This window comes from Phoenix dactylifera, chromosome 5, assembly GCF_051530095.1.
Source record: "Phoenix dactylifera cultivar Ajwa chromosome 5, Ajwa_hap1_PhDact_Kaust_v1.1, whole genome shotgun sequence".
Taxonomy (NCBI): domain Eukaryota; kingdom Viridiplantae; phylum Streptophyta; class Magnoliopsida; order Arecales; family Arecaceae; genus Phoenix; species Phoenix dactylifera.
The window spans coordinates 26,013,804-26,029,010 of NC_143194.1; positions in this window are offsets into that span (position 1 = coordinate 26,013,804).

Genomic DNA, 15,207 nt, shown 5'->3' on the forward strand with positions numbered 1-15,207 from the left:
CGACTTTTGTCCAAGTAATCTGAAGAGTTCATCCTGGAGTCTTTGACACTGTTGAGATTCTTTAAGATTGTCTGTGGGATGTGATGTTTAATTTTTGTCTTCATTATTTGTGCAATCATATACAATGATTGCAATCGCCTCACTTTAATGATTGCACGGAGTTCAGTAGCACTTCATATTTTCTTCACTGCAATAACCTAACTAGCTCGGCATTTCAATGCAGTGCTGTACAATTATTTAGCTCCTTATTGCTTTAGCCTCTGCGTGCAATTTGGATGTTTCCTTTAACACTATTTAGTTACGTATAGCCCTCCACTTCTCCATGAGTTCAATGCAAGGCTTAGTTACAAATTGTTTCAAAAATCAGCTACATTATCAGAGAGTTCTCAAGGCTTAATTAGCAAGTTGCACGGGCCACATACGGGTGTCTTCTACCGTAAGTGCAACCATCCTATTAGGGCGCCAATGAATGTGTGGAGAAAGATTCAAGAATCAAGATCCACTGACCTGCCATTTAAAAGTAAGACTTTTGATTGTATGTAAGTGATTAATAATCAAAATAAAAAAAAGGGGTTATTTACTTTTACTGAAACTTTCTTATTTGTGTACCGAAAAAAGAGAAACTTTCTTGCTGTGTCCGAGTTCCATCGCACAAGATACGGAGCGGAGATGACCAGGAAAATCTAGAGCTATCCCTGGAGCTCCTGTTGTTGGATTTCCTCCATGTGCTTTCCACCGCGGCGTGGCAGGGTTCCCATTTGAGACCGTCCGCCCCGGGATGGCCGTATCCAATGGCGAGATGGCGACTTGAGAGCGCTGTTGGAATGATTCCCCTCTCTTTCTCTATCCATCTATCTCATCCACGCGGACAGCGCACCGACACGCGAGTCCTCAGCCTTTTCGTCCCTCTCTGACAATTTATCGCTCCGGAGGCGCGCATAGAAATTCCTATGCTGTGCTCCAAATCCAGAACAGGAACACCGGGGTGTGGGCGGCAGAGAAATTTATATGCGGGAGGTTTCGAAAGGAGACAAACTCAACAGCCGTAAATGCCTTTATATTAGGCACAGGAGAACCGGCTCCTTGGGAGGCCGCACCCCATAAAGCACGGAATCGTAAGCCATGCTATAATGGTGGCATGCCTCTGCTAAGGGGAGAGCTAACCCCAAAGACTGCATCGCTGCTAGTGGGAAACGACGAAAGGAAGGCGACCCATGGCTTGAGATTGTTTGCCATTCAAATGGGGAAGGGGCTCTGTGGTTTACATAAGAGGGAGAGAGTAGGGTACGTCCTCTTTTCATGCAGGGTTGCACACTCTTTCAAATTTACATGCACATGTGTGGTGCGGTGGTATTACTTTTTTTTCCTCTCTCTCTCTCTCTCTTTCCTTTCTTTTCTCAATAATAATTTTGATGCCCCACAACAAAGTTAGATGGCTGGCTAGGTTGAGTGATAGCCGTCCGCGTTATCTCATGCGGGATGTGATCACCAACTCATAAAACAAGACAATTGAATGCAGCTTTTGAGGGATTAGCCAATCATTTCTCTCTCATCGTACAATGGACAAGGACTTGATTTTATATGCAGAAAACATTCCCCAACGAAGTATGTCATTTAATATCCAAGCAAATTGGTTCTCGTTGTTGTTATGATAATTGTTGCCGCAACAATGCTATGCTTTATAGTTTTAATTACTATTGTCTCCTATTGGATATTCTAAAAAGATCATCAGACTCGATGTGGTTTATTTTTATTACTACAAATAAAGTTTTATAAGGTCTAGGAGCGAAATCCAGCATATCAAAAAACTAAATTATGTGCCAAATTTTTGGAAGTCATAATTTGATTATATGATGTCTGATTGAGATGCTTTTTTTTTCTTAAAAAAAAAAAAGATAACTCTTCAAGATTTACGTTGTGCAGCCATCTCCTAAGGAGGGTAGTGTTCCAAGCGATCAGGCTCAAACTTTATTTTTTAGATCTTGAAACAGGTCGATCAAACCAATTTTTTTTTTTCGAGAAAGATTTTGAACGGATGTATCTCTCAATCCAAGAAGAAACAAATGGAATAATAGAAGGCAAAGTTGATGTAGAAATTAAGATTTAACTTATGTAGAATTTTAGTTTTTTTATGTTTATTTTTATTAGTCATATCTATTTTACAAAATTGTATTATGTTAAAACTTGAAAAGAAATTAGATCCGAATTGTACAAGGCGGACCTTACTTTTATAAATATGAATATGTATCTCAGTTTATGATCATTAATGAAAGAAAATGAGACATAAAATCCTACTTTTGCCCCCTTTTTTGTCTTTTTCTTCTTTTTTTTTTTGAGAGATTAGAGTTGAACGGGTTGAAAAAAATCTTCTCTCTTTGATCGAATCATTGAATCTAGAATATATAAACTTTTTATATATATAGCTCACGCATGGAGATCCTCTATGTTTTGGAGCCTGCGAACCTCTCCATGGCTGCATGGTGATCAACGTGTGACTTGGAAACCAGAAGGTGCAGACGGGCCAATTATCGCACAAGCACGAGACATGCCTGCAATCTTTAAGCCATAATGAATTTGTGGTAGTATAACAGTTAGCAAGGCTTCAACTTGAAATAAATAATCACTTGTCACACTGGTACAAGCAAAAGGGCAAGTGTCATGATTTTAGCCAGGGTTGAAGTATAATATTTCCATATGGTAGCACCTTGTTAGTTTCCCACATGCATATTGATTGTTCCCTCACATATTTTTATATTGCCGAGCACTTGCTTTGATAGTATCATTCTTTGTCATTTGAGAAAGGGGATGGGGATTTGATACGAGGTAGGTATTGAGTAGGAGGGATTGGCCCTTCAAACCTCAAAAGGTAATGTCAGATATAGACCCATCCTGCTGCCCTTATCACTCAAAAGATCTCGTCGAGGCATCATTTTGCACTCAAATGAAATCTTTTGTTAACTTCTGCCTCGGCCTAGACACAAGCCCTTGGACTTGAATCATTTGGTGATGAGTCAGACTTGCTAGGACCATTCTAACATTGAAAAGCCAGGATTTCTTTGACGTGATTTATTGTGGCTGCAGCATTATTTTTTTATCCCAAAGTAGAGTTGTTTATCTTTTAATTGATATATTCTTAGCAACTTGGTGGTGATAATTCATCAGCGAGATTTGAACCCTGATTCTCTTTTAGGCACTCTTAGAGGAGAGGTGTCGGCACGTTGCAATTAATATCTATCAGTCCATATCCACTCTAATTTCATTTGTCATCTCCCAGCTTCATCTTTAAATTGATAATGACCAATTATTAATGCTTGATAAACATTAGCTTGTCTTGAAATTTGAGAAGTGCGTCCACACTCTGGAGATGCACTCCTGTCATCTCTCTCTTCCTTCTAAAACATCTCGTGGATCGAAAAGAATAATAGATACAACTAGAGAAATGGAAATTATTTATCCTGAGCAGCACCCTACGTGCTCACAGTTTTACCCGCACCGTAGTGGTGAGCGAAGTAGCAGTTGACCAAGCATTATCTTCTCAATGTATGGAAGCGGCTCAGGATCCATTTTGTCGATGGGACAACGCTTGACTAGTTGAACACTCTCGAAAAACAAATCTTGGCTGCTCATCTTCAATCAATCAAGTATCGCCTGCAATCGCTTGGTCACAACTATATATATATATATATATATATATATATATATATATATCTCAAAAGTCGAAACAAGATCTCGGAAGCATAACTAAAAGCTTACAGGCCGCTTAACTTCTGGCGCCATTTTCTCGTTCCTGTGTTGATACAGACATTTCTCATTCCTGGGTTGATCGAGAGGACATATTATACGGTGGAGGGGAGTCTGGAGCATGGTGAACTGGAACTCGATAGGAGGCCTACAGGGGTGCAGAGAGAAAGATGCTTCACAAACATCCGGCAGCGCAGGACAATGAGAAGACGGGGAAGGAAAGATATCAAATCATGTGAAGCGGGTCAGAGAAAAGTCCTCCTATCGTTATCCCCGACTAAAGGCATCCTTCCAGACCCAACTGTCAGTGGTCGGCAGAGGACTATGCTTAGAAATCTATGACATCTTGTCACTCAAGGGTCATTTCTTCCTTTCTTGTCTTCCTCCGAAGGTAAAATGGGCAGTTCAGTCCATGCGAGTCCTAGTCAAGGGACTTTTGTTTGAGAGTCACCCCGCTGCCTTTTTCTATTGTTTGATTGTGTGCGTTTGCGTGCGTATGTGTGTGTGTGTGTGTGAGTGAGTGTGTGAGTGAGAGAGAGAGAGAGAGAGAGAGAGAGAGAGAGAGAGAGAGAGAGAGAGAGAGAGAGAGAGGGGATAAGTGCAACCATATGTAGGAAAGGAAGTGCATTTATGATGCCTGTTCCTAGACAAGGAAATCGACCGCCTCGGCTTCTCTCGATCGATAGATATGTTATTTATAAGAAAATATAAAATATATAAATAAATTTACTTCATCCTATTAGCTTAAATTTATGAAAAAAGTGATAATTTTAACATGGTATCAGAGCAGAGATCTTGAGTTCGAACTCTATCTTCGCACTTTTTAATTCTATTACTAAAAATTTTATAAAGAAAAGTCGACCCATATATGAGGAAGAGTTTAAGAAAATATAAAATATATAAATAAATCTACCCCATCATATTAGCTTAAGCTTTTGGGATAAATAGTGATTTTAACATGGAGGTCGGACTTCCCTTTAATGGGTGAACCCAACATGTGAAATTTTTAGTAATGGGGTTAAAGAGTGCGCAGACAGGGTTCGAGCTAAGGATCTCTACTCTGATTCCATGTTAAAATCACCACTTGTCCCAAAAGCTTAAACTAATAGGATGAGGTGGATTTATTTATATTTTTTATATTTTCTTATACTTCTCCTCACATATGGGCAGGATTTTTCTTTAATGAGTGAGCCCAACATGTGAAATTTTTAATAATGAGGTTAAAGAGTGCGGAGATAGAGTCCGAACTCACTACTCTAATACTATGTTGAAATCTACCTCATCTTATTAGCTTAAATTTTTGGGACAAGTGATGATTTTAACATAGTATTAGAGTAGAGGTCTTGAGTTCGAACCCTGTCTCCGCACTCTTTGGCCTCATTATTAAAAATTTCACATGTTGGGCTCACCCATTAAAGAAAAGTCCGGTCCACATATGAGGAGGAGTGTAAGAAAATATAAAATATATAAATAAATCTACCTTATCCTATTAGCTTAAGCGGTAATTTTAATATTATTGATGCAGGGAAATAAATCCAATAGAAGGTCTAATTAATATTGTTACCATGGATGAGAAGGACTTCATGTGGACTAGATTGGGTTATGCACCGGAACAAGCTGCAAGTCTAAGATTTGGGTCTAGAGGTAATTCATTCACTTGGCCCTGCCGAGCATTTAGCTCCCAATGCTTTTTAGTCAAAAATAATGTAAAGAACCTCTCAAATTTTGTGAAAGCATTTACACTATATATACTGCATTATCGAATAAGAGATGAATATATCATTTTAGATTTTATCTATCAAATTTTGTTTGAAATATCTTAATTTATCTTTTAACAAGTATTTGACAAAAATATGATAAAAAATTAGATATATAATTCATGTATGCCTCTATTTATTTCTACATCCCTATATCTCATCTATACAGTTTTTCTAGATATCCAAAGCTAAGTGGACTCTATTCAAAAAAAATCTTTTTCCATTTTCCATCCATTTCACCAACTGATTGGACTTTTTTAAAATTACAAAATAAACAAAAACATTGATATTCCTCTCACACACACATATGCACATAAAGATATATAGATACATACATGCATGCATACATACATACATACATACATACATACATACATACATACATATATATATATATATATATATATATATATATATATATATATATATATAATTTGTAAAGGTAGGGAAGCTTTAAAAAAGGATTAAAAAAAAGGAATATTTGAGACTATAATTTGGAGGCACTTCAGGATTATTCAGATGCCTAGGTACCTACATTGAGTATTAATTAAGCTAAAATTAGTGAACTGGCATTGAGCATTGTAGCACAAAGAATATGACGAAAACTAGTGCATGGACTCCGCTATATCCATTAAGAGGTGCTAGGTAATGGCAACAGGAAGGTAGGGAAGCTTAATGGGTAAACTAGCTAAAGTTACACTCAATTCAAAAGCGTCGACTATGAGAAGTGACTTCCTAGAATGTCTCCATCATAGTGTTTAAATTCTTTTGACAATAATGATATATGTTAGCATAATTTTAAGGATGACATAACAACTTATATTAGCCTACAATAATTTTTTTTGTTAGCGTGATTCTATATCAATCAGTATTATTTTTTTTTGTTAGCATGATTTTGTTAGAGTGATTTTAGGGATTACATAACAACTCGTATCAACAAATAATATTTTTTTATTAGCATGATCCTGTATTAGCCTATACTATTTTTCTTGTAAGGAGTCTTTATACGAGTATATATAACCCCCGAGATGTACCGAATGTGATGGAATAGAAAAATAAAATTACTTCTTTCTCTCTCTTTTTCTCTTCTTCTGTAAATATTTTAACATGGTATCAAAGATACAGATCATCTAATTTGTTGTCGCTATCTCTTCCGCTTTTGCTATGGTCGTTATTGTCGTGTCTAAAAGCTTTGAAGATCTATAGTGCCGATTTATTGATCTTTATTTTCTAATAAATCAACACCCGAAGATTCTCTATTTTCTGGTGGATTCACAGATCCTCTGTATTCCTGCAGATTCTCTATTTACTCATGAATCAACATTTGAAGATTCCATATTTCTTAGTAGATCTGCATATCCTTTATTTTTGGTAGATCAACATTCGAATATTTTCTAATAGCTCGCATCTCATCTCCACCATTTTCCTCCTCAGCTTCAAATCTTTGGTTATCTCTTATCATTGTCACTCAGTTTCTTTATTTTTATCTGCGATTTTATTTGCTACCTCCCGCTCCTTCACCATCTACTTCGGGTCACTTGCTCCTCTTTCATGGCGCCTCTGTCTACGATGATCCTTGATCTTTGCTTGTCTTCTTTCTGAACTCTGCTCTTGCTACAACTGCCATCTTCTATATGTCTTTTCACTGCCACATCATCAGATAAGTTAATCAGCCACATTAGCAGACACGTCAGTCTGACACGTCAATTAGACATGTCGACAAATACACCAATTTTTTATGTTAGTTAGTCATGTCAGTGGACACATTAATCTACCGTGTCAATTAGCTACGTCAATATTATTAAATACATCAGTTTACTATGTTAGCTTCCTGATCTACCGCATCAGTTTTTAAGTTGTTATGTCGGCTTCTATTCTGCCATATCAAATTATGTATTGCTACATCAGCTTGACACATTAGTCTGTCATAATAGCTTCTAAGTTGTTATATCAACTCCTAATCTACTACATCAACTTTTGAGCTACTACAACAGCTCGTGTTTTGCCACATCAGGCTCTATGCTATCATGTCAGCTCTTGATCTTTCATCACGCCAGCCTCTGAGTTCTTATATCAACTCCTAGTCTCTCACGTCAGTTTCTGAGATATTACTTCAGCTGTTAATCTAGTACATCAATTTCTGGGTACATTCCTGATCTAGTTTTCAAACTCCAATTGGTACGTATAGTACTATCTTGAGTTTAAGAAGAGATATTAGTATAATTTTAGAGATCACGTAATAAGCTGCATCAGCCTATAATATTTTTTTATTAGCATATAATGTATCGATCAGTATTATTATTTTTTTGTTAGCAAGATCTTGTTAGAGTAATTTTAGGTTACATAACAACTCGTATCAGCGAGTTATATTTTTTTTGTCAGCATGCTCCTATATTAGCTTATATTATTTTTTTTTATAGAGTGAGTGTATATAACCCTTGAGATGTACTGAATGTGATAGAACAGAAAAATAAAATTACTTCTCTCTTTTTTTCTCGTATTTTTTTTTCTACAAATGTTTTAACAATATATAATGATTATAACACAAAATATAATTGCTTGAACAACAGTAATATCATAGAAACCTATTTTCTTTTCTTCCCAGCTTTAGATCTTCGGTCATCTCTCATCATCGTCGCTTGGCCTCTTTTTCTTCATCTCTGATCTTATTTGCTGCCTCTGGCTTCTTCACTATCTAGTTTGAGGTCTCTTGCTCCTCTTCTATTGCGCCTCTGTCTACGATGATCCTCGACCTTCGGTTGCCTTCTTTCTAAGCTTCATCCTTGCTGCGATTGCCATTTTCTATACGTCTTGTCATTGCCACATCATCGACAAGTCAATCAGCTACATTGGCAGACATGTCAGTCTGTCACGTCAATCAGACACAAAGACAAACACACCAATTTGCTATATTAGTTAGTCATATCAGTAGACGCATTAGGCTACTGTGTCAGTTAGCTACGTCAGCATTGTTAAATATATTAGTTTGCTGTGTTAGCTTCCTGATCTACTGCATCAGTTTCCAAGCCGTTATGTTAACTTCTGTCCTGTCATATCAAATTATATATTATCACATTAGCTTGACACATTAGTTTGTCATATCGATTTCTGAGTTGTTATATCAACTCCAAATCTACTACATCAGCTTTTGAGCTGCTATAACAACTCATGTTTTACCACATCAGACTTTATGCTATCATGTCAGCTCTTGATCTACCATTACGTCAGCCTCCGAGCTTCTATGTCAACTTCTAGTCTATCACGTGGGTTTTATAAGCTATTACTTTAGCTCTTGATCTAGTATGTCAGTTTCTGGGTACATTCGTGATCTAGTTTTCAAACTTAAATTGGCATTTAAAGTACGATCTTGAGTTTGAGTGAGGATATTAGTATAATTTTAGAGATCACGTAACAAACTGTATCAGCCTATAATATATTTTTTTTGTTAACATATCGTGTATCGATCAGTATTATTTTTTTTCTTAGCATGATTTTTTTAGAGTGATTTTAGAGATTACATAAAAACTTGTATCAGTGAGTAATATTTTTCTTTGTTAGAATACTCCTATATCCACTTATATTATTTTTTTTTGTATAGAGTGAATATATATAACCCTTAAGATGTACTGAATGTGATGGAATAAAAAAATAAAATATTTTTCTCTCTCTCTCTCTCTCTCTCTCTCTCTTTTTCTTCTACAAATATTTTAACAATATACAATGATTATAAGACAACATATACTTGCTTGAACCACGGTAATATTGGGGAAACCCATTTTCTCTCAAAGAACAAAAATGTTTAACAATATCCACCGGCAATATGAGCTCTTGAGCTTAATTATAAGCACATGGAAGAGTACCTAACTTGCTTCCGGCTTGCACTACTCGTTGATGGTGGTTCACGTACGTATTTCCTACTCAAGGTAAGAGTTGTTCCGAGACACGTACGTTGGGATCAGTGCAGTTTCTCTGGAATGGTGACACCTAACGAGCAATGTGAATAGAAATCCAAGAAAGCCAGCTCTATGCAGGACACTTTAACTTATTATAGCGATGGGAGAAGCAGCGGGAAACATTAATGGAGCGGCGTCCGACAGCAGAGAGTTGCATGCGAGAAACCAAGAGGACTCAAACCCAGTCTCTGATGTTGATGCAATTAAGCTAACTTCCAGGTAAAACAGTCATGTATCCATCGTGTCATTTCTCATGCTCTACTAAATCCTAGGTAAACAGCGATGTAACTACTAGAGTAGATGCAAGCAATATGTACATTAGCACATAACAGATTTGTTTGGGCCAACAGGGACCCAATGGTGACGCAAATTTGTAACCTTGTATCCATGCCACCAAAAGCCTCTTAAACTTTACCGCTGTTCCAATTTCCGGACAGGTTTTAATACGGTACAGTCAAGTGCACTCGACAAGAACTCTACCACAAGCAAAGGTACCTTGTGATGGATCTCATCATACAGGTAGGCCCTCTTGCAGACTATAAGCCTAGCATGCCCTTCTTAACTAAATATCCGGGCAGCACTTTGTAAGAGGTGCCCTTGTCTTTATTGCCCGCTAGAGGATGAGCCTTAATTTCCTGTGTCCACAGCCACAGGAGCTAGATGAAATTCTCCGCCAATGTATCTTCCATGGTTTACCCTACTCGCCCACATCTCTCTGATATCAGGTATCCAAGGGTGGCGAGGATAGCTTATACAGGAAGAGAAGGGTGTGAGGCTCGCATGGAAGCCTCCCTACAGTAATTATACGTGCAGGGGCTCTGTTTATCTATCACTGGCCGCCAGATATGGAACAGTGAGAAAGGGAGGGGAGTAGAGTAGGGTTTGTAGGGGGTGGAAAGAAGCGAAGGCCACGTCCCTCTCACACTTCCCACATCCCAATCAAAAAGCAAAAACAGCTGCGTACTTCGCCCCAAGCCCCTCATCGTCTAACAGTCACGGAAACCAAGGCCTTTTGCTCGCCCTTTGCCCTTTTATAGTATCAGCAGGCTAGCCGGTTGGGTTAGATGTGGGTTGAGTTGACTCGGGATTGGATCCAAAAAAATCTACCATTCTGAAAACAACTCATTTATCAAATAAATTAAAATTTCAAACTTGAACTCGATCTTTCCATTAAACAGCTAGTACAATCGGACCTGCATAATTGTCCGATTAAGTTAATGAGTTGAGCATATGTTAAATAGGTTAAATAGATGTAAAATGGTATAAATAGATTTAAAACAGATTAAATAAAAAAAAGAATGGCTTGGTATGCGAGGCTCTCATTCTTGTGAGATCTGAAGAGAGTTGTGAACTCTATATCACAATAAATAATCTTACAGTTGCGTCGTTTATATAGGTTAAATGGTTTCTAATAAATTGGTTAAGTAGGTTTTATATAGGTCATGATATGATCCAACTATAAAATGGGTGAGAATGGATTAAATAGGTTAGAGATCTAAATTTGAATCGAACTCACTTAATAAATTGGTTCATCAAAGTTGACCCATTTATTATCCAAATCCATTTAATTCCAATAATGGAGCCTGATAGAGGGAAAAACGGATCGTCCAACCCACAACTAAAAGGCCGCCCCGTTTCGGCCCAGTAAATACCAATGATGAATGACTAAACCTTCACTTCAGCCCAGAGCCAGCTCGTCTTCGGAACTCTACCAACTCCGAACATTCGCCGACCCTTCGACCAAGTTCGGGGTGCCTCCAGGCAAACGCCGACCCGTCCTGACCAAGTTTGAAACGCCGACCCCAGCAATACACATCATATGCTCCGACCCTCGAGCTCGGAGCGCTCCCTCGAGTACACCTCAGAATTCGAAAAATCGAGCCCTCCCAGTCTACACCGAGCCGGCCTTACTAAATGCCCGATGCGACTACTTAACGAGCTCGGCCTCGCCAACAACCACATCCACGTGCAGACCTACGCCCACCTACGAAGCCGTACTCCACCACACTGCCGTGTCATGTCTCCATAACCGGCCCACAGCAGTCAGATGGTACCTTGACTACTCTGGCCATGCCCTGCTGTAACTGACAAATTCCTACCGTTCTTAAGAACGGGCTGTGCTGCACGCCATCCGGTTCAGAGCCATACCCCCTCATGATGGGGACTGACAGTACCTCCGTCACCTGGGCCACTCCACCGAGGCTATAATAGCTCGGTCAGGTAATCCCTAAGGGACCCTATGGGCTAGACAAAAATTTGCCTACTCTAACTTGATCGTCGAAGGGCCCTCACCGGAAAAATCGATGAGGCTTTGTGCAGGTCCGCGACCGTCGCACAGAAGGTGGTTCTCGTCTTCCCCTCTCCACACCAGTGGCTCCCTCGGCTCCACCGACGCGGTCACCCTCGGGCTAGATTTGAACCACAACATATTTGGCGCTAGAAGGAGGGCCTGAGTCGTGATCGCAAAGATAATGAGCCAAGGGGCTCCAAACGTATCGAGCAGCCGGAAATCAATACCCGACTGCTCTCTACAAGGTCTGCCTCCTGCATCACCTGTCCCTGCGGACCAAACCTCTCAAATCCAGCCAGAGAAGTTCTACCTACTCGCCCAGCAAGTCCAAACCTTGGTCGTGGTTATCCAAACCCTTCATCCGGCTGGAGCTCCGTCAATCACCGAACTCGACAAGAAGGTCAAGGAAGCGAGGCGACAAATCCAAATGCTTTGGGATTAGATCGCAGAACTCCGCGAGGAGTGTTATCGGTCGAGAAGCCGGTCCCCCCAAAGATCTGGGAGACACCTCTCCCATTGGAGTTTTGAAGAGTATACTCCTCTTACGTCCTCTCGAGCCCAAATTCTTACAGAAATCGAGGGTTGCGGCTACCTCCAATCTCCTCTGAAGATGCGACCGTCCAAGTTACGAAAGTGTGCGGGCAAGTACTGCTGCTTCTATAGAGACTACAGCCACGACACGGAGGATTGCTATCAGCTCCGTGATAGGATCGAAGTGATCGTCCGCCAGGGCCATTTGAGCCGATTCGTTGGTAGGCCAGCTAGCAAAGCGGAGCCGGAGGGGCAGACTTCAGAACCATCCGACGGACCCGATGACGGACGCCCCAGTGCAAACACTACTAATGCTCCGCCTATAAGCCTTACGTTGAGGGGCCAGAGAGAGGCCACACTCATCGGCCCGAGGTTGGTGACCCCGATTAAAAATTACTCCCCCAAGGAAAGACCTTAGCCCCCTTCAAGTCAGGGCTTTCTCCCTTAGGCCGTAACCTAATGAAGTTATCTTCCGAAATTCTCCCAAGGTGTCTTTAAAGTATCTTAGGAGGCTCGGCACACATTCGATATTCCGGCAGCGCGAATCATACGCCTTGAGGAGCATCTACAAAGTCACCCTTTGAGCTCGATTTGGGATGCCCTGCGGCGTCAACGGGGAGCCTAGGCAGAGCACCCCCGTCCGTAGGATTCTACAAGTTCGCCCCTGATCTAAGTGGGGGGCATCTACAAAGTCACCCTTTGAGCTCGGCTCGGGGTGCCCTGCGACGTCAACGGAGAGCTTAGGCAGAGCACCTCTGTTCGCAGGATTTTACAAGTTCGCCCCTGATTTGAGTGGGGGGCATCTACAAAGTCACCCTTTGAGCTCGGCTCGAGGTGCCCTGCGGCATCAACGGGGAGCCTAAGCAGAGCACCCCCATCCGCAGGATTCTACAAGTTCGCCCCAATCTGAGTGGGGGGCATCTACAAAGTCACTCTTTGAGCTCGGATCGAGGTGCCCTGCGGCGTCAATGGGGAGCCTAGGCAGAGAACCCCCGTCCACAGGATTCTACAAGTTTGCTCCTGATCTGAGTAAGGGGCATCTACAAAGTTACCCTTTGAGCTCAGCTCGGGGTGCCCTGCGGCATCAAGGGGGAGCCTAGGCAGAGCACCCCCGTCTGCAGGATTCTATGAGTTTGCCCTTGATCCACAAGGTGTTCGGGTAGATATCTATCCCCGAATTTATTATTTTCGAGGTGGCTTCGGCCCCTCGGACGGATTTCTAAGCCTCAAAGTGGCTTCGGTCTCTCGAGCAGGTTTCTACGTTCGGATGGATGCTTATCCCTGAACTTATTATTCTTGAGGTGGCTTCGGCCTTTCGGATGGATTTCTAAGACTCGAGGTGGCTTCAACCCCTCGAACAAATTTCTACGTTCGGGTGGATGTCTATCCCCGAACTTATTATTCCCGATGTGGCTTCGGCCCCTCGAACAAATTTGTATTTGGATGGATATCTATCCTCGAACTTATTATTCTCGATGTGGCCGAAGGGATGATTTTTAAAGTCTCGAGGTGGCTTCCGCCCCTCGAACAAATTTCTACGTTCGGAAATATATATCCTCGAACTTATTATTCCCGAGGTGGCTTCGGCCCCTCAGGTAGATTTCTAAGTCTCGAGGTGGCTTCAGCCCCTCGAACAGATTTCTACGTTCGGATGGATGCGTATCTCCAAACTTATTATTTCCGAGGTTGCTTCGGCCCCTCGGGTGGATTTCTAAGACTCAAGGTGGCTTCGTCTCCTCGAGCAGGTTTTTACGTTCGGATGGATGCTTTTCTCTGAACTTATTATTTCCAAAGTGGCTTTGGCCCCTCGGGCAGATTTCTAAGTCTCGAAATAGCTTCGGCCCCTCGAGCAAGTTTCTACGTTCGGGTGGATGTCTATCCCCGAACTTATTATTTCCGAGGTGGCTTCGGCCCCTCGAATGAATTTGTAAAGTCTCGAGGTGGCTTCAGCCCCTCGAGTAAATTTCTACGTTCGGGTGGATGTCTATCTCCGAATTTATTATTTCCGAGATGGCTTCAGCCCCTCGAGCGGATTTTTAAGTCTCGAGGTGGCTTCGGCCCCTCGAGCAGGTTTCTACGTTCGGGTGGATGTCTATCCCCGAACTTATTATTTCCAAGGTGGCTTCGGCCCCTCGGATGGATTTCTAAAATCTCGAGGTGGCTTCGGCCCCTCGAACAAATTTCTACGTTCGGATGGATGTTTATCCCTGAACTTATTATTTTCGAGGCGGCTTCGGCCCCTCGGGCAGATTTCTAAGTCTCGAGGTGGCTTCGGCCCCTCGAGCAGGTTTTTATGTTCAGATGGATGTCTATCCCTGAATTTATTATTCTCGATGTGGTTTCGGCCCCTCGGATGGATTTTTAAGTCTCGATGTGGCTTCGGCCCCTCGAGCAGGTTTTTACGTTCGGGTGGATGCTTATTCCCAAACTTATTATTTCCGAGGTAGCTTCGGCCCCTCGGATGGATTTCTAAGTCTCGAGGTGGCTTCGTCCTCTCGAACAAATTTTTACATTCAAGTAGATGTCTATCCCCGAACTTATTATTTTCGAGGTGGCTTCGGTCTCTCGGATGGATTTTTAAGTCTTGAGGTGGCTTCAGCCCCTCAAGCAAATTACTACGTTCGGGTAGATGTCTATCTCCGAACTTATTATTTCAGATGTGGCTTTGATCCCTCGGGTGGATTTTTAAGTCTCGAAGTGAATTCGGCCCCTCGAGCAAATTTCTACGTTTGGGTGGATGTCTATCTCTGAACTTATTATTTTCGAGGTGGCTTCGTTCCTTGGGTGGATTTCTAAATTTTTGAGGTTGCTTCGGCTCCTCGAGCAAATTTCTACGTTCGGATAGATGTCCATCTCCGAACTTATTATTCCTGAGGTGGCTTCGGCCCCTCGGATGAATTTCTAAGTCTCGAGGTGGCTTCGACCCCTCGAGTAA